Raw genomic sequence first — 18,483 nt, 5'->3', positions numbered from 1 at the left:
CCTCTTTATTAGGTACACCTGTACTTTCTAACGCAATTCTGATTTCTTCTTTTACAAGGATTTAAATTCTGTTTTTTTAGTTCAAACTGTCAGAAATGTGATAATTCTACTATTTGTTTATCATCAAGTCAAAGTAGGTGGTGGCGGCACACTGAAGTGCATCATATTAAGCGGTGGACTTAATGTTTGGGTTTTAATAGTGGCCAAAACACTCACACTAGAGGAAACGACGGGGACCACATCAACGTACCCGCTCCTCAGCCATGCGGTAAAGAGTGGCTTTACCATCACGTTTGCTCCGAACAATGTATACTATTTTATTGCAGCATTTGGAGCAGTCTGCATCATCTCTGCCTGGCATCACCCTTTAAGCCCATGCTGAGCACCACTCACATTAAAATTCAGATTGATCAACACTGTCCCATAATTCATTTCTACTCTGGTGGGAGCATTGTCACAAAGCACAAGAGGCCATCTAGTTGTTTGATGAGCATGGTAATTATTTCAGCCATATGCCAAGGCTTTCCAAAGCACCTGATCTGAACCCAGCATCAGGCAGGGATGGACTCGAGCCGAGCACACAGTTTGCCACTGACAAATCATCTTTATTGATATTTTCTTTATTCATTATTTGCTCCTTTATCTATCTCATTCTGCTCCTTTTTTAATCTCATCTTGGCTACTCCTTCAACCCCTCTCTCCATCTCCCAGTTCCCTCACTCCCTCACGCCCCCAACCCCCACCCCTATCCCGTTCACTTGATTATGTCGAGCCAGAGTCGGAAAGTGTCACTATGGAAACAGGGGCAGAGGCAGCGGAGGGCTCTCTATGGGAGAGAGGGGAAAACAGGCAAAGAGAGAGGAGAAGACTCAGAACTGGTGCTGGGGAATCCACAAATGGTCATCTGGTGTGAATGCTATCCAACAAAGATCAGCTAACAAATTAATGTCACGCTCAGGTCAGTGATGGAAACACACAGCTGGATGGTATAATTCAATTCAAAGCCCCTCACTGTACCGTAAGTGCCTTCCTCTGGTTACTCAGTCTTCATCAGTCCACTCTTTTAGTGGTTTCTTTTCTCCGAGATGGTGGGAGAGCTACAGTATGAGTAACGAATGTGACAGTCACTGAACGTACTAAACAGTCTTTTTGATATTGAGTCTTAGCACATATTGCACTGTGTGAATGATCAGAAACCAAAAATTAATCATCTCATGCCAGTCCGAGCCCAGATAAAATGGGAGGGTTGCAGCGGGAAGGGCGCCCGGTGTAAAAACTCATGCGGAACACAGTCCGCCATGGCAACCCCTGAAGGGACAAGCCAAAAGCCATTGATGCTTTTTTTGTCATATACAACAAGCAGCTTTGTTAATGAATTCTTTATCAGTCATTTTGAATATTTGCATTTATTTCAAATATTTTATGTACCAAAATTTGTAATAACCTACTAGAAAGATAATAAAAATACTGTGGTGTATTACATTTAGCACTTTCATTGTGCATATTTTACCTTGAAGTACACTAAACCCAATTGCAAGATGTTTAAATAATAGTATTTGATTGTATTTTAGCAAGTAGCAAACATTATCTGTAAAAAGCGCTGAAAGTAAGGATAAAAGCCTTAATTTCCTTTGTCACCCTGGAGTTTGAGGAGCAAGGAGGGGTAGGAGAGACAGGAGGGAGCAGGTTAGAAAAGGGGTGGAGTAAAAAGAGGAGGGGGAGCAGCATGGGAGGGAGGTATGATAGTGTGAGGGGCTTAGACAGTAGCAGAGCGAGCCAGAGGCAGGGAGGAGGCAGCGAAGGAGCAGCTCCATCCCAGAGAAGACACAGAGAGGAGAGGTCGACAGTCCTGCCTCACCGGTGCATCCCAGCAGCTCCTGAATTTAAAAAACCAAGTGGTCAGCTGTGAGGTACGTTCCTTCTCACCGTCTCCTTTTTGTGCCTCTGCTGCTTTCAACTTTGTCAGGACTGAGTACTAGCAGCAGTCAGGCGCTGGAGGGTGTTAAGTAGAGTGTCTGTGCCTGCAAAGATCCTGCCAAGTACAAGGCTTTTCCAGCAGCAGCAGGTTGCTCTGTCTATCTCTGTGTGTGTGTGTGTGTGTGTGTGTGTGTGTGTCTGGAGCAGAAGAGGGTGTGATTTATCAAAATGCCAGGAGCGATTCTGCTGAGATGTAGTTTCTTTGACATTTTGGAGCTTGATAACATTTCCTGCAATCAGGCTCATTCTCAGCACAGTGTGACCCCATGTTACAAAGGACACTGAAAAAGAGTTGATCGCCCCACAAACTTGGCACAGATGCTTCTATTCTTTAAATTCTTTTTACTCAGTTGGACAGTGCTGTACAAAACATAACACACAGAGAGCCGCGAAAATGAGCTCTTTGTTCCTATTTCAGCAATCTGCTTGTATTAGGTGTTTAATTTAGTGCAGATTATTTGGTTGAAATACTCAAATTGACATTAATGCAAACATCTCGCATTGGAGCTTTTCTATGTATTCGTACTGTGCATTGCAAATTATGGTCAAGAATTGATCAATTAATTCTATTTTCAATGCAACTAAAGTTAGTAAAATAGCAAAAACTTGCTTTTATGAAGTGAACTCTGCCGCTCACAGACTGTTTGTCTGACCTACGTCTCCGTAAGCATGTGTCAACCACTCTCTTCATTAGAGCCATTAAGGGCGCTCTAATGTTATCAGCCACATTGGCAGTATTGATCTGCTAACCTGTTCTCAGGAGGGCAATAACCTCGACAAGCTCCAAATCTTTTATTTTTTGGCTGGATCTTTAGTTTCCCAGCAGAGCTGCGAATGTGCAGCGGCTGTCTTTGTGCAGATGTCATGATGTCATTCGACTGGCCGCTCTCCTTCCTGTTGCACAGTGGGAAATGTCCTAACATTAGAGGAAGGAAGTGAACTGCGTGTTATTACTTGACTTATAACAAAGAAAAAACGTAGACGTATGGTGGTAATTTGGTGATTCAGTGTGATAATTCCAGTCTTTTTAAAAAGCTATCTGGTTCCTGAGTCTGGTGTGTAATTCTAACTCTTTGCTGCAGACCACTTTATGTAAAACCTGTGCCTATGTAAAGCCTGTGTTTTTCAGTGGTATAACAGGAGCTGGGCAATGGCTGAATTTCAGGGGATGTCATTTGTGGGCTTTACTCCTTTTGAAGCAAATTACGCTTCATAATTCAACAAAAAGAATGTGGATTAGTCTCGAAAATCCATTTTAAAAAGCAGAAAACACTTGACTTTGTTGATTATTTCTGGCATCGACCAGAATATTCCAGATTGCAGCATTTAATTCTGTAATTACCATAATATCCACGGTCTCATGGTAGTAAGTATGAGCTTTTTACTGAGCTTTTTACTGCTTTGGTCCAACATGCATAATAAGTTGTTGGTTTATCATTCCTGTTTTGTTACAGAAAGTGCCTCAACATTAATTTCCAGTCTGTGTAATATTATTCTCTGCAAGCTAAGCTCAGTAGTGCTTATTTACTCATTTTCCCTTTGAGAAATTTATTGATGGTGTGTTTTGCATAATTCCGGAAAAAAAAACCTGACTACATGACTCGACTGAGACCACATATAAACACAATATTCATCCCGTCATTTTACAGATTTGACTTATTATCTTACAGACTATTGATCTTGTGATTGAGGCATAATGTTCTATAACTAAACGTTTTAATTATTGAAAAATCTGTTGGTCTTGATTAATCAGTGAATCTTTTATTGTATACATTTTCAGAAAATAATGAAAAAGCCCAATATGGCATCTTAAAGGCACTTGATGTTATTTATCAGCAGTTTAACACCCCAAGCATTTTGTTTTCTCTCAAAGTAGAGAGCAGCAAATATGAACATGTGAAAAGGTGGAACAACTGTGGGCTTTTGTGCAATCCTGAAACCTATAGACCTGCCTACTGTTGCAACCTGTAAAGTAGTTACAGAGACTGGTTGCAGATGTTGTAGCTTTGAGGTCAGACTGGAAAAAGTTGAGTGTGGCTGTCTACAGTAGATGCATGTATTCATGTGCCTGTGGGCAGCATCTGTGTACGATGCATGGACGCGTGTGTGGATGGCAAAGAAAGTATATGGAGATCAATGCAAGCAGCTGTTCTCTCTACACTTCAAACGCTGCTCTGTTGTTGGCGCCGCAACGCTCCGACAGGCCTCACGCAAGGGGATCAAAGGCTAATGAGACAGCCGTCGCACAAACGCACCCGGCAGACCCATGAATATTGATACGGCTCAGGAGAGAGAGAGAGAGAGAGAGAGAGAGAGAGATGGAGGCAGGGTGTCTTCACTCGTTCAACAGCAGCCTGATAAATTAAAGAGGGGGAGGGGGTGCAAGCATGGAAGGACTGTGGGGTTTAAAGCATCACCAGAATACGTGGTCAAGTCTTGAACAGGCTGCTGACAGATCTCACTTAGATTTCTTAACAATGCATAAAATATAATTCACAGATGCTTTAAGTTCTGCAGCTGCCAGAATTACTTGGAATCACAGAAGCCCCACAGCAATTCCAAAAACAACCAAGTCCTAAAGTAGAGACATAGGTCAGAGTTTTACAAAAGCCTTAATGGTTTACTCACTTTCAGCTATTAAAATATTCGATAAATTAATCAATTTGATGACAAGACATTAATCAGTGACTATTAATCAACTTAAAAATATGAACATAATATGTTATATAATGTATAATATTTATTATTATGAGTTTAAAGCTTCATCTAAAATCATCTGTTAAAATCCTCAGTAATCTACTTCATCTGGGCCATGTTGTTGGAACAGATTTCCTTGACAGTGATCAGTCGAGCCAATATCTGCCATCAGAGTCTGATTCAAACATAACTGAATACTGTCGTAAGTCACTGATCAACGACTCACTGGATTCAAAAGTCAGAATATCACAGAGAAAGCAGGACAAAGGCATCACTTGCAAATGTTCTGACTATTGAAACGAAAAAAATAATTTTCATGTGTGACATCGCAAAATATAGTCAGCTGACGATGAAAAGAACTGGTTTGGGAGGATTTAGTGTATATATGCAAATATTCAGACTAATGAGAAATGTTAGTTGCTTCTCTGACATGTCAAATAAGACGTGTTTTAATTGACCCTGAAGAGAGTCTATTAGGGAATGCATGTGTCTGCAAACCTGTGACTACTGCATGAAAAGATCCTTTCTCTCTGTGCTGTGCCATAGCTCTCCTTAACCTGAAATCAGTTGAAATATGAGGACAAACCCAACATTCAAACGGCCCACTGGCCCATTTTCAAAAGCAGGTGCAATCCCGGTAATGAAGCTGATACAGTATTTGTCTTCCTTGCCCATGATGTGCTAGGACAGATACCACTGAGTGTACCTGACGGTGATATGTCCCACACAAAATAACGCATGAGTTTCTTACCTCAGGGTGCTTGAATTGTCTAGCAGCACAGTTAACCTACCGAGTGTCACCAGTTTGTTTCTCCCACTGGTCGATGGCTACATGACATGTTGAAATTAGCTCCTTCTCCTGCATTATCTATCTAAACATCAGCAAGCATTTCCTACCAGAGGGATAAGCTTGTAAAAAAATAAGAGGAATCTAGCTAAAGGTGACATTTAGGATTTCACCATCCAACAGATCAGACTGAAAGGTGGAGAGCACAATGAAATGTTTTTCTGGGTGGTATGTCATTTCAACCCATTCCTGCTGTCAACAGACAGGCAAATAGACACTGGAAGGAGGACAAGTACAGCGGCAGGCACGCAGGCAGGGAGAGGGAGACTGATGTGGAAGGAAGGCCGTCTACAGTACGTGGGCGACTGTGCCTCCATCTTGACTGGGGCTCGTAAATCAAGCCTCCCCTCCGGGGCCTATCTTCCATTCTCAGACCTTCACAACAGCTTGTTCTCCAGCCTGTGACGAGAAGGGCTGTTGTCACAGCAGCAATCGATCGTGTGGGATGAGTTTGTCGGACCAGGGATTTCACCCATCTGAGTGTGGTCACTGAAGTGTCCCGTCTTGTCTCAGTGTCTGTCTGTGGGCTACATATTCTGTCGAATGCCAAGTCACCACTAGCTACTGTCAGCTGCATCTCACAGACTTTTCCACCTAAATAAGTTGTCTGTGATTCCAAATAAAGGATTCACAAACGTTAAACAAATACTGGGCTGACAAGTTATAACATGTTAATAAGTACTGTAAGTTTAGTGTTTGTTACCGTTGGATGAACTTCTGGCAGTTGACTCCCATCTCCAAGCCATCTCCTGAAAATCTTGTAAAGAACATTAATGCATCTGTTTTCTAAAATAAGTAGCTATTTATTTAACATCCAAAAAACACACAAACACAATGTGGGATAATCTTGGGGTCTCTAATTACATTACACAGTTGTGAAAGACATACATAATGACATAGAAAACATTCAACCATTGAAATAATCTCCATTCTTCATGAAAAGTGTACCTCCATGTCTTTAGATTACTGTAGAATAGAACAAAAAACCACACAAACAGAGCTAAGCAAAAAAAAAGGCCTGAACAAAATTGTTGGCACCTTAGAAGTAAGATAAGAGGATTGTCAAGATGTTTCAAACAACTTCGCAAGTGTCTTCGATCTCATAATCAGTCACTTAGCCTACATGGAGAAAAAAGAAAATTGCTCAAGGTAAAGGCTACAAGACAATCTCCAAGCAGCTTGATGTTCCTGTTCCCACGTTTCCTCAAGTTAATCAGACGTTTAAAGGCCATGAGACCACAAACAACCTTCCTGAATGAGAGCGCAAGAGAAGATTTTACACCACGTTGAATAGAAAGAAAGCTGAAATGGGGAAAAAAATGAAGGAAAAGAGTCACAAGCTGACTACCAAGATCAAGGTACAACAGTTGCACCATGCATTTCATTCTGGGTGAAAGTGGACTGAATGGCAGAAGACTGGATGCTTCCAAAAAAGTGCATGTCCACAAGGCAGAAAGCATCCGGCAGAGATGGAACAAAACAAGAGCTTTTTGGTAAGTCACACCAGCTCCATGATAACAGAGGAGAAAACAATCTTTCATTATAAAACACAGAAGATGTTGTGTTATCAGGCTGCTTTGCAGCATCTTTGCGGGACACAACAAACTCTGAAGATAACCAAGACATTTTTAAGGGAGAACCTACTGTCCAGTGTCTCCACCAGCATCATAACCTTAAAATGAACATCTAAAATCACCAAGAATGAATGGTTCCGTTATCTTAACCCAACTGGACATGTGGAAACTGATGAAACATGTTGTGGCTGGATTCATAAATACCTACATTGACAAAATGTGTGCCTGGATAAGAAACTAAAATTTAATCAAATGCAATGCAAAATGAAGTTCTGGTGGCGAGTGTTTAAAAAAAGTTGAACCCTCCACAGTAATGGATATCTAATGGTATTCCCAGCAAAGTCGGACTACTTTAAAACCAGTGCTCACTCCACCTTTTAAAAGCCTATTAGGTGAACGTGTTATTAAAATTGGAGCCAGTATTTGATCTCCTGATGCCAATTTGAATTAGAATGAGATTAAATTACAAATGTGTAACAGTTATCCTATCCATTTGACAGATCAGTCAGGAAAACTGCTTAACAAAATAAAAGTTTGGTTATCATTTGACCTTTTTAGTTGTTTGACGACTACACATTTGTCTTTTATTTTCATGTAATACCATTGAGAAGAAATACATATTAATGTGGATACGACATAGAAAAAGGCTCGTTTCATTATAAATTTTAAAGTAGATAAACGATAAATGTCAAAAAAGTCCATCAAACATTTTTTAGATTACAAATCCCTTTCTTCAATGGAAGGTACAGTAGTGACTAAGAATCACTTTTGAGACGGAAATAAATTTCATCTCACCAGGCTCAGAAAGGGCATTTAAATAAAAAATGTATTGAAAATGATAATAGCAGTAATATTGCGCCACCATGTCAGCAGTGCCTCCACATTCTTTGTCCTCCAGCGGTTTCAAAGCATTTCTTCATCTTGTTTCTTTGCCCTGAAAGCTTGTTTGTGAAACTCCACCAGCGCTGCACACAAGAGCACTCCCACTCAACCTCCCAGCCTGCTGAGAGCACTTGAAAGCAATTTTCTTTTAATCAACTTCACTATAAAGGCCCCACTGATGCCAACCTAAGCAACACCACCATTTTGTTTTTTCAGCTCCATCTCTTTCTACATCATATTGATTTCTTCAGCACTATGAAATACTGTTTATTGACGTAATGAGAATTCTCTTTGAGTTTATCGCTCTTTCAGGACAGATACGAATAAAAGTGCACTCAGTAGTGACTTGAGATCAGCAAACATTTTTGTTACTTTGCAACACAGTCATTGCATTATCAGGTCTGTGGCCTTTAATTGACATGGTTGACAAAGTTTTTAGATTGTTTTCTTAACATTAGTATTAAAACATCGTAAAATACTCCCCAATAGGTCTGATATTCAAATATTTCTTTTATTGTGAGCAAATTGTGTGTAATGTTTTAAAAATGTTTTACCAACTATTAGAACTACAACTAACAATTATACATTTCATAATAAATCATCTGGTTCAAATTATGAAGAATCTCCAAAATTTTAATGAGTCTTTTGTTACATGTGGCAATAAAAAGCATCAAATTCACAAATTCAATTGGAAGCCAGAACCATCAAATATATTTATTTTTGCTTGCAAAGTAACTGATTACTCTCCAATTGATCTATTTTCAACTTATATCTTCTGGTTTTAGTTTCAAGAATATATGTATATTACTTCTAAAACTCCTCCAGATTACATAGTTCAGAGGAATCTTTCATCAGCAGGGGTTTAGATTATGTCATCCAGGGGAGTTTTGAGCAGCAGGTCAACCTCCATATTATGAGCAATGAGCTGACATCTGAACTAAAGCACATATTTGAATGATGTCATTCATCATATTCCACCTAGAACCAGAGAGATATTTAAACATGGGGAAAGCAGACAAATGTTTTATGGCATTAATATACATTTATTCCCTAAACTAGATTGTTTGGGCCCAAGTTGTAAATCAGTGAAATTCAATACATTTTAGATCTATTTGCTTTTTTCTAAAGGATCTCAAGTAAGCTGTTTATTCTTTATTCTTTTCTTTTAATAATTCATTATATCATATGATTTTTAATGTATAATTAATAATCTGAGTTCCTCGATGTCAGTACTATAGTAACTGTTACATTTCACTACTGCTAAAACTATTGTTGCAGGCTCAGTAGGGCATCTGTTGTGTCTTCCTGATGTCCTCGGGCAAACATCTTACTGCTGTATCATATTAGTGAACAACATATTTTAAAACCACTTAACAGTCACTGACCTTGAGAATGATGCTTCAAAGTGCAAATGAATGTTGCCCTGCTGCATCGTTAATTCAGAGCAGAGCAACTTCAGACGTGTACTGTATCTAACACTGCTGCAGTAAAGTGTCAAACACCAAATGTGTTAATGATGGATGGTTCATTATCTATTTTTGTGGAAATTTAAATAATGTTGTTAAAGGGCAACTTCATTAATTTTCAACTAGCTTTCTGTAGCTTAAGGGTGGGGTGTAAATGTACATTCATGCTTTTAACTTCCCTCTAAATTCCCTCTATGAAAAGGTTTCTCTGCTTCTAGCTGAAAAACTCCTCCAGATGACATTACCAGGAAGAGTTTTTCACCATTAGTTCATCTGGAGGAGCTCTGGAGAAGCAGGTTGATTATGATTACAAACTCCATAGTATGAGCCAAGAGATGACATAATTGGAACTGAAGGTTCCTCCAAATGATGTCATCAGAGGGATTTTTCAGCTAGAAGTAGAGAAATATTTTAATATCAAAAGTCAGAGCAACGTTTGATGCCATTTATTCACATGTACTATTTAAACTAGAAGCTGAAGAACCAAATTAAATGTCAGTGACGGTGTCCTTTAAAAACATATGCTAAGTTGGGAAAATCAGAGAATCAACCTCTTTCAAAATATTTGACCTTTGATTCTACCCTACTAATCAAGTGTATTTCAAACCCTCAAACTCAACAACAAAACCTGTTATTCCTCATTTTTATTTTATCAGAAATATATATAAAATTTATATTAGGACATTTTTCCTCCTAATGGAGGATTGATTCTTTAAAAAATATAATTCAAACATTTAGAGAATTCAAAGACATTTTTGCACACAAGGGACAAGTGAAATCCAGTACTGACTGTCCATGATCTTTGATTCTGCATTGGAAATCACTGCTTGGGCTCAGGAAGACCTCTGAAAACAACTGTCAGTGAACACAGTTTCCTGCTGCATCCACATACACAAGTTAGAACTTAACCATGCAATAACCAACCATATATAAACAAGATCCAGAAATGCTGCCATCATCTCTGAGCCCAAGCTCATTTAAATGGACTGAGGTGAAGTGAAACAATGTCCTGTGGTCTGGATGCTGTATCCTCCATGCTAATGAGGAGAGGGACCATCTGACCTGGTATTAGTGCACAGTTCAAACACCAGCATCTGTGATGGTGTTGCTGGGCACACGGCATGGGTAGCTTGCACATCTGTGGGGTTTTGGAGCAACATCTGTTCTCAATCAGATGGCATCTTTTTCAGAGAAGACTTTGCTTATTTCAGCAACACAAAGCCAAACCACAATCTGCAGATATAACAACAGCAGGGATCTGTGATAAAAGAATCTGGGTGCTAAAATGTTCTGCCTACCTACAATTAATTACAAATATTCATTTAATTATAAGGCAAACTGTAAGCACAATAACTCCTGAGCACCTGAAGTCCTATTTCAAGCAAAACTGAGTAACAAATACTCTGTGTCTGTTCTTAAAGTTTTGTTAGACCTTGTAAACAGTTCATGTTAGGTAAACTGATGTTGAATGTGGATGTGAGAAATCCATCATAAGGACAAAGACACCAGCTGAAATGTTGCCCAAACAGGTTATTGCACGATGCACAAATGTTAGTTGAAACTCTGAAGGTCATTTTTTAAAAATGATTTGACTAAAATTTAACCCTTGGTTAAAAGAACGTGCATTTAGTTTTAACTGAATGAGATGGATGCTTTTGTAGCACTGACTGAATTTTCCTTCCATTTTAAACATTTTCTGCAGGTGATGATGTGCCGTGAAGAGTGTTTGCTGTGACTGAACCTGAAACCTTGTCAGAAGAAGAACTGCCCTGAACACACAGGTGAGCCTTTCTGTTCTCCGCGAAGAGATTAATACCAAAAATTCTTTAAATGAGCAATTGTAACCTTAAGTTTAGATTGGACATTATGAAATTCGAACACAATTTGATGTGTTTTTTTGTTTTGTTTGTTTGTTTGTTTGACTGTTGCGATCTTGTGTTCAGAACACACTGGTATATGTACTGTACTGGAATTAAAACATAATGACATATCAATATTAAATATGCATCTAGTATTTACAGACTTCATCTGTAAATAGGCTAAAACTACAGTGTATACAGTGAAAGTGAACAAGGTTAGAAACTTGTAGATTGATAATCAATACCCCCGAAGTGCAATCCTCACTCTTGACTTAGCTGGACTGTTCTTTCCATGAATTTTAAAGTGGTACACCTGTAACCACCAGGGAAGCTGCACATTTCACTTTCACTTTCTTTAACTCCCCTGCTGCTGCTGCATTGATTGCTCAGAGGAAAACCTGTAGTGCCCGTACAGGAATAAGGTCAGGCAGATTTCAACACAGAGCTTTAGCAAAGTTGATGCAAAATTATTGTAGATACTTATGTGTGGAGGCAATTTTAACTGTTTCCTGCTGCATTTAGCCTTAAATAAAGTAAATTTTCATGAACTTTGAATTGCTGTTACTTTTAGACTTAAGTCTAAACTGTGTCAAAAGCAGTTCAAGTAAATACATTTATACATTTTCTTTATATAAATATTACTGAAAACCAATAAAAAAGCTGAAGTCGTGTGTATTCAGAAGAAAATGGATGTAAACACTACTGTTAACATCCATTTACTATGGAAATGACATCCTCCTCACTGTCTGAATGTATTTTTATGAAATTACAAAAGAAACCACTTGTTGCCGAAAAAGGTATTTTAACCAATTACAAATGGGAAAGGAAAAAAAGCCCTGAAATATCTTTAAAATGGTCCTTAAATTGAAGTTCAGATGCAGCAGAATTTTGTGAAAATGTGAATCTAAATAAAAAGCAGACATAATTAATCCATGCAAAAAAATAAAATTATCACTTTCTGTTTATATCTTTTTAAATCAACCAGTTGTACAGATGATGATGAAATGCTGAATTCAAGTTGTGCACTAATGATGCAGAGTTGTGCGGATTTAGTGCCATAATCTGTGTTAAGGAGTTGTCTCCTGTAAGCACAGTTAGCCGTTGTGTTTGCAGAAACATTCAGGCCAGATGTGTAAGAGGCTACACATGCATTCAGGCAGCAGCTATAGAAGCACAGTATGGAATTGTACTGAATTCCCGTCCATGCACTGAGCTGTCCATCCTGAAGTAGTTATACTGGAGACAATGATGTGTAAGTTATTTGCATTAGACAACGTGGTCTTGTGTTTTGTCACAGTTTTAATGATGGCACCCTCACTAAGCTCAGGTTACAGCATATCAGTGCTGACCCTCACACTGAGTTCTGGTGACACCTTCCAATATGTGTTAATGAGATGACTCCACTCTGTCTACAGGTCACGGTGATATTTACAAAAAACGTTGTAGCTGCAGAGATCCACGCCTCCCTGTGGCGCTCTGTTGCCTCATTTGCATAGCTTTCAGACTTCCCTTTCTCGCTCTCCCTCTTTCACCGCTCTCACTGTGCTCTTCCATGATCGACAGGCTCCTTCGCGCTTCTCTTCAGTTTGTGTCGCACATGTTAATTAAAGCCTCTAATTAGCTTTCCCCACTAAAAGGCCGCATTAAATCAGAGTTGGAATGGCAAATGATTCCTGGCATTAGCATAATTGTGTTTTTGAAGTGTAAAGATTTGGGCATTAGGGATGCTAGCACGCATTTTTGTTTCAGTGATTTGTTGTGTTTGGGGCCTGGGACCCAAGGGGCTGTTGGAGGTTGACTGGGTGGGTTTGTGGAGGCCCAGGACCCTACAGGAGCCACACACTAATGAGGCCTGCTCCTCTCTGATGGAGCAAATACAGGAAAAAACAAACCTGTAATGTGGTCCTAAGAGCCCGGCAGAGCGGAACAGGACACCGGTTGTGTGTGTGTGTGTGTGTGTGTGTGTGTGTGTGTGTGTGTGTGTGTTGTGTCAGTGATAGCAGTGGAGAGAGAAAAGTGTTTCTACTATTTTTACCACTAGTGATGGATGTTTAACCCTCCATTACCCAACATCTGATGGGACTTGCTCAGAGCCTCAGTGACACTGATGATCAGGTATAAAATACATACATAAGATCAACGCCTTTTAGCTTGTTCCTTCAGGGGTCTCCACAGCGGAACGTGTTCCCTACGTTAATTTGACATGAGTTTTAACACCGGATGCCCTTCCAGCCACAAGCCCCCCATTTTATCTGGGCTTGGGACCGGCACCAAGGTGGCCTTTGGTGGCTGGGCGAGCCTTCTGCATCCCAACCCAAATAATAACCATTGATCCAATAGTCCCCCCCACCAATACATATATTCATTTAAATAAATAGAAATATGAATGAAGCTAGGCTAAATAACACACACATTTACAATTCAATACCAAGACATCTAGGGAAAATTTTCTAGAAGGGTTTAAACAAAAAACAATTATCACCTCCTTGATGGAGGATTCATTGCAAGACCAGACTGCATTACTTTAAGCTAGGTGTATCTAATAAACGGCCAAGTGCCAAAGTGAACATCTCCATCTGGTGCATTGAGACGTTTCTGTCCAGGCAGAGTCATGATTTCAGAATTGACTTTTGGTTAGTGTTTCTGAACACACTGACATTCTCACGCCCCGGGTCATGTCCTTCTTTACAATGCGATATACCTGGATTTACAAGTGATTAGTGCTGTGCACATCCTCAGCTATCAAACATGATTGAAGCTGTCACCATCCTATGAATCATGCCTCGGGGTAGACATGATGTGCTTTTCAAGAACTTCCTCTTGGTGAACTTGCTCACTGACTACTGTGGCTGAATTATTCAGGGTGAACTTGTCTACCCAAAGGCACAGTGGTGGAACAGTGACAGTTTGGGGGTTGTGTGATAGCTGGGAGTGTTGTCATATGAGTTATTATGGAACCAGCCAGATATACCACAATGCAGCAGATTCCCGCTCCGGCCTTGAATCTGCTCCAGGCATGAAAACCCATTAAGATGCATGTGAGGAAGCAGCAAGAGAGCTAAAGAAAAGATGTAAGGAGGAACGGGCTGCAGACTGAATTAGCACTGCTCACTTCTACACGAGGCTGCTTTTAATTTGATTGATTCTAATTAAATGATTTCTGTGGCTTGTAAGGACATACAGCCACATTCCTTATGAATTTATGTGGAAAAAATGTTTTAATGGCACAAAAATGTTCTGCACAGTGGTGTATTTTCTTGTGTGAGAGACTGATATCTAGGCAGATAAAATAGAGCAAGAAACAGAAAATACAAAGCAAGAGAAGAGGAGGAAGGAGAGCAATGGACAACAGACAGAAAGTGGAAAAAATATGGAGACTGCAAGCAGCGCCAGGCTCTGTTTGGAAGTCTAACATTCATTATGTCTGTTTCACTGGTGCTAGTAGTCAGAACGCAGTTGGAGATTTCAGACAGCCAGCAGAGAAACCAAGGGCACTGCCAGAGGCTTGATTTACACAACAAAAAGACATTTCACCCTATGTGACCCAGACAGGAGTTTTTTTTTTGTTTCTCAAAGTTTTGCCGAGTTTTTGCAGCTGCGTGTGCCAAAAGGAAATATTGCTGCACGCGCTGTTGGCCATTGTGCTTCCTGTACAGTCTTTGCATCTGTGCCGATTGCTGATCCAACTTTTGATGTCAACACATGAGAAACTTTTCTAAAGTTGCAGAAAGAGGCAGAAGCCTGTTCTTTTTTTTTTTTTTTAGAAAAGTTAGGAGGTGTCACTTGGCACAGCGCTAAGCTTAAAATCGCTGCACGTTCAACTGAATAATTGCTTTTATTTAGCAATTTGCCATTTTATTATAAAAGACAGAACAGCAGCACGCAGTTGGCAAAGCACATGCCATGTAATTACAATATTTCTGGTTTGAATGTAGCCTCTTCTTTTATTCTGTCTCTTCAATTCAAATTCAAATTTGCCTTATTTGGCCCACACAATTATGTAAGTACAGTATTGCCAAATCAGATAAACCATTATACACTGTGCATCATTGAACATCCCCACCTTTGTCTTTGTTAAATATTGCCTTTTGTTGTCTGTTTTATACCATTTGAAAGAGTTAAATTAGAACACAACTGTTATTTCTAATACCACATATACAATAATATGAAGGGTGTTATGCTTCCTAAACTGTGGGCATAAGAAATATGAAAAGTCATTGTCACCTTGGGCAGGCGTAGCTCAGCTGGTGGAGCAGTCACGAACCACAGTGTCAGTGGTTCACCACCTGGTTTCTCATGTGTCCTTGGGCAAGAAACTGAACTCCAGCCTATAAACCCTTAATCATGAATTGCTTTAGCTAAAAACATTTGCTCAGTGACTTCTTGTAACAAAATGATTAGTAGACTCAATGTCAGAATTAAAATGTAACATGATTAAAAGCCTACAGTCATGTTGGTACAGTAGGTCTTGACAGAGCTGACGCGCTGATGTGAAGCAGGTACAGTGGCTGCAGTCAATTACCTGTGAAAGTCAAAACCTTAAAAGATGTCTCACCTGAGCTCACACCAAGTCAGAAAACTGAGATGGAAACTTTAGGAACACGTTTTATGACCTCGCTTGGTCAGGTTAGCCATTGTTATCAATACAATGTAACAATGTAGATGTGCATTACACTATATTTTAAGCATCATGTCCACAGAAACAAGTTGAACAGTTGTATGGAGACAAGTGTTTTAATGAGACACAAAAAAGACAGAAGTACAAATAAATTGTATATTACTAAATCTTTCACCTACAATTGATGGACAGTGCAGCCATCTTAGATCTTAAACTTTGGGTTAATAATGTTTTTACAAATTTCTAAGTTCAAAATATTGACATTCCACATCATCATTTGTAATGTTTTGCCACATTAAGCATCTTAATTTTGCATATTTACATGCTAACATGTGTACTAGTCCAAAACACAACATACAGCTGAGGCTGATGGTAGAATAACATCAACTTTGCAGGTTTGATTTAAGCTCTATTTAACAATTGCACAAAGTGAAGGTGACTGTTTTTTTCTGTTTTTTGTAATTTCATGTCACATGTCACATCTAGAGGAAACGATGCATCAAGACAACTTTCACCTTTGGAAGCTTAAAACATATTAGAAACATATAAAATCTTATTATAGATTAGATTTTCTACAAAATATCAAAATATCTTGTCCTCTTTCTCCCTCACAGTCAGTTAGCTGTGAAACTGTGAGTGTTACAAAGTCAGGCGTGTGTTTCTATATTAGATCATTAGACTTTAAATGAACCATGATGTGCTTACAGGTGTGCATTTATTAGCCGTTTTACTGCAGCTCCGAAAGGGACTCAGCTAACCAGAACTGAGGGCCAAAGCAATCTGTTCAGTCACCAGAGAGCAAAACAGAAAAAACTTAAAGTTATAACTTTACGAAGCAGATACGCGAGCATTTTCTTTCTTAATCTGTGAGAGATTTAATCTATACGACAAAGGAGAAAACTCATTATCTGAAGTTCACTGTGTAGGTCCTCTCTGTTTCAGAATGATCAATCAAGGACTAGTGGCCTTTAAAGGTGTTCTCATCTGCTTTGTACCGCTAATTAAAATACTGAAACGTGTTTTCTACTTTAGCAAAAGTACTGATCATACATCGTCCCAGAGTATGAAAAGCAATACATGCACAAATGTCCTAGATCGAAGTGTATCTTGTTCTGGGAAGAGTGACAGAGAAGCCAGACAAAAACAAGCCAGTGGCAACTGATCTTTCCATAAAAAAAAACCAAGAGGCCTCATTTGTGATAGGGACCGGGAGATGGGGTCTTCAAATATCATGACACAAATATGACAGATTAACACACACAAACACACACACCCTCTGCAGCCCTGATTGAGTGTAAGTGTCTCTGTTGGCGGTCAAGGTCAGCTGATAATGGGAGAGATTGAGGACAGGGTGAGGCAGCGGAGGAGGGGGGGAGGGGGTCGGCAGCAGTCTCAGGTAATGAGATTTACGACCCTGAGTTCTCACTGCACCCACCGCCTCTCCCACACACAACCACCCACCCACCCACACACACACCCACACCCACACACACACACACACACACACACACACACATCCGCCTCAGTCCCCGCCTCTCAGCTAACATGATTTATAGATCTAATAGACGTCAGCACTCCCACCTAAGATAGACGTTTCACATTATCACTGAGGGAAAGTCATACATTGAACCGGGCAAGAATGCAGAGACATCTCTTCCAAGATGTCCTCCTGTTTGTGTCAGTTTACAGCGTGCTGATGCTTCAGTGCAAGTTATCAGTGTGTACATGCTGTTTTTATTCATTGAAATTCATTGCACTGTTTTGTTCCAGTATTAAAAAAGGTACCTTTTAATAATTTAATTCTAACTATAGAGAAAGTTTTTATTTCTGCTCTTATCAATGTTTTCTATTAAGAGTAGCGGTCAATTGTGGTGGTAAACCTAGAGATAATAATTATCGAATCCTTCTTAGCTGAACTTTTGAGCATCTTTCAGCTTATTGTTTTGGTTTTACACCATGTTTTATTTCAGCCTCACCACTGTCATCAGTGTTGTTTCCATCGGCAGTAGATTTCCCCTGTCCTGTACTTGTCCTGTAATCGGCACACTGATAAAATTATCTTGTAGCTTATAGGCAAGATAGTTGGATGCTACAGTACCATTATGAGACTAAAAGCAGAGTTAAAAGCAGCATAAATGTGGGACTTATTCAGCAAAATTCTCCCAATTTTTCCTAAATTTGTTCTTAAGAAAAGTCTACATCAGCTTTATGACTTTGCCCTTGTCTTCTGCGAATGATAAATCCCATTCAGCCCTGGAGTTTTAGTTGTTCCTGCTTAGCATCGGTAAATGTCCCACCAGTCCCCTATAAAGGGCATGAGGCTGCAGGACCATGTGCATCCACTGGACTGTACATAGAAACTGAAAGGAAAAGCGGAGGACATAAAGAATGGCTACACAAAATCTAAAGATGGTAGAGAAGCAGAATCCAAATGGCAGAAAATCTTTAGTAGTTCTGAAGAGGAAGATCTGCTGCAGGACGTCAACCAAAAACAAGCTGTCATGTTTAATAGCATCAGTGGTAGATAGAAAATAACACACACAAATGCATGGAGCTCTCTCTG

General features: G+C 39.6%; 1 long non-coding RNA gene across 1 annotated transcript in view; it reads left to right on the top strand.

The window, feature by feature from the left end:
- The first annotated feature begins 1,761 nt into the window (after positions 1-1,761).
- Positions 1,762-18,483, top strand: part of LOC137106948 (uncharacterized) — a 47,588-nt gene continuing 30,866 nt past the window's right edge. Inside the window, exons 1-2 of the long non-coding RNA XR_010912043.1 lie at positions 1,762-1,910; positions 11,146-11,224. This is a non-coding gene — a long non-coding RNA (uncharacterized lncRNA). The remainder of the gene's footprint in view (positions 1,911-11,145; positions 11,225-18,483) is intronic.

This window comes from Channa argus, chromosome 21, assembly GCF_033026475.1.
Source record: "Channa argus isolate prfri chromosome 21, Channa argus male v1.0, whole genome shotgun sequence".
In the NCBI taxonomy this organism is placed as follows: domain Eukaryota; kingdom Metazoa; phylum Chordata; class Actinopteri; order Anabantiformes; family Channidae; genus Channa; species Channa argus.
This window is presented reverse-complemented; position numbering and strand designations above follow the sequence as displayed.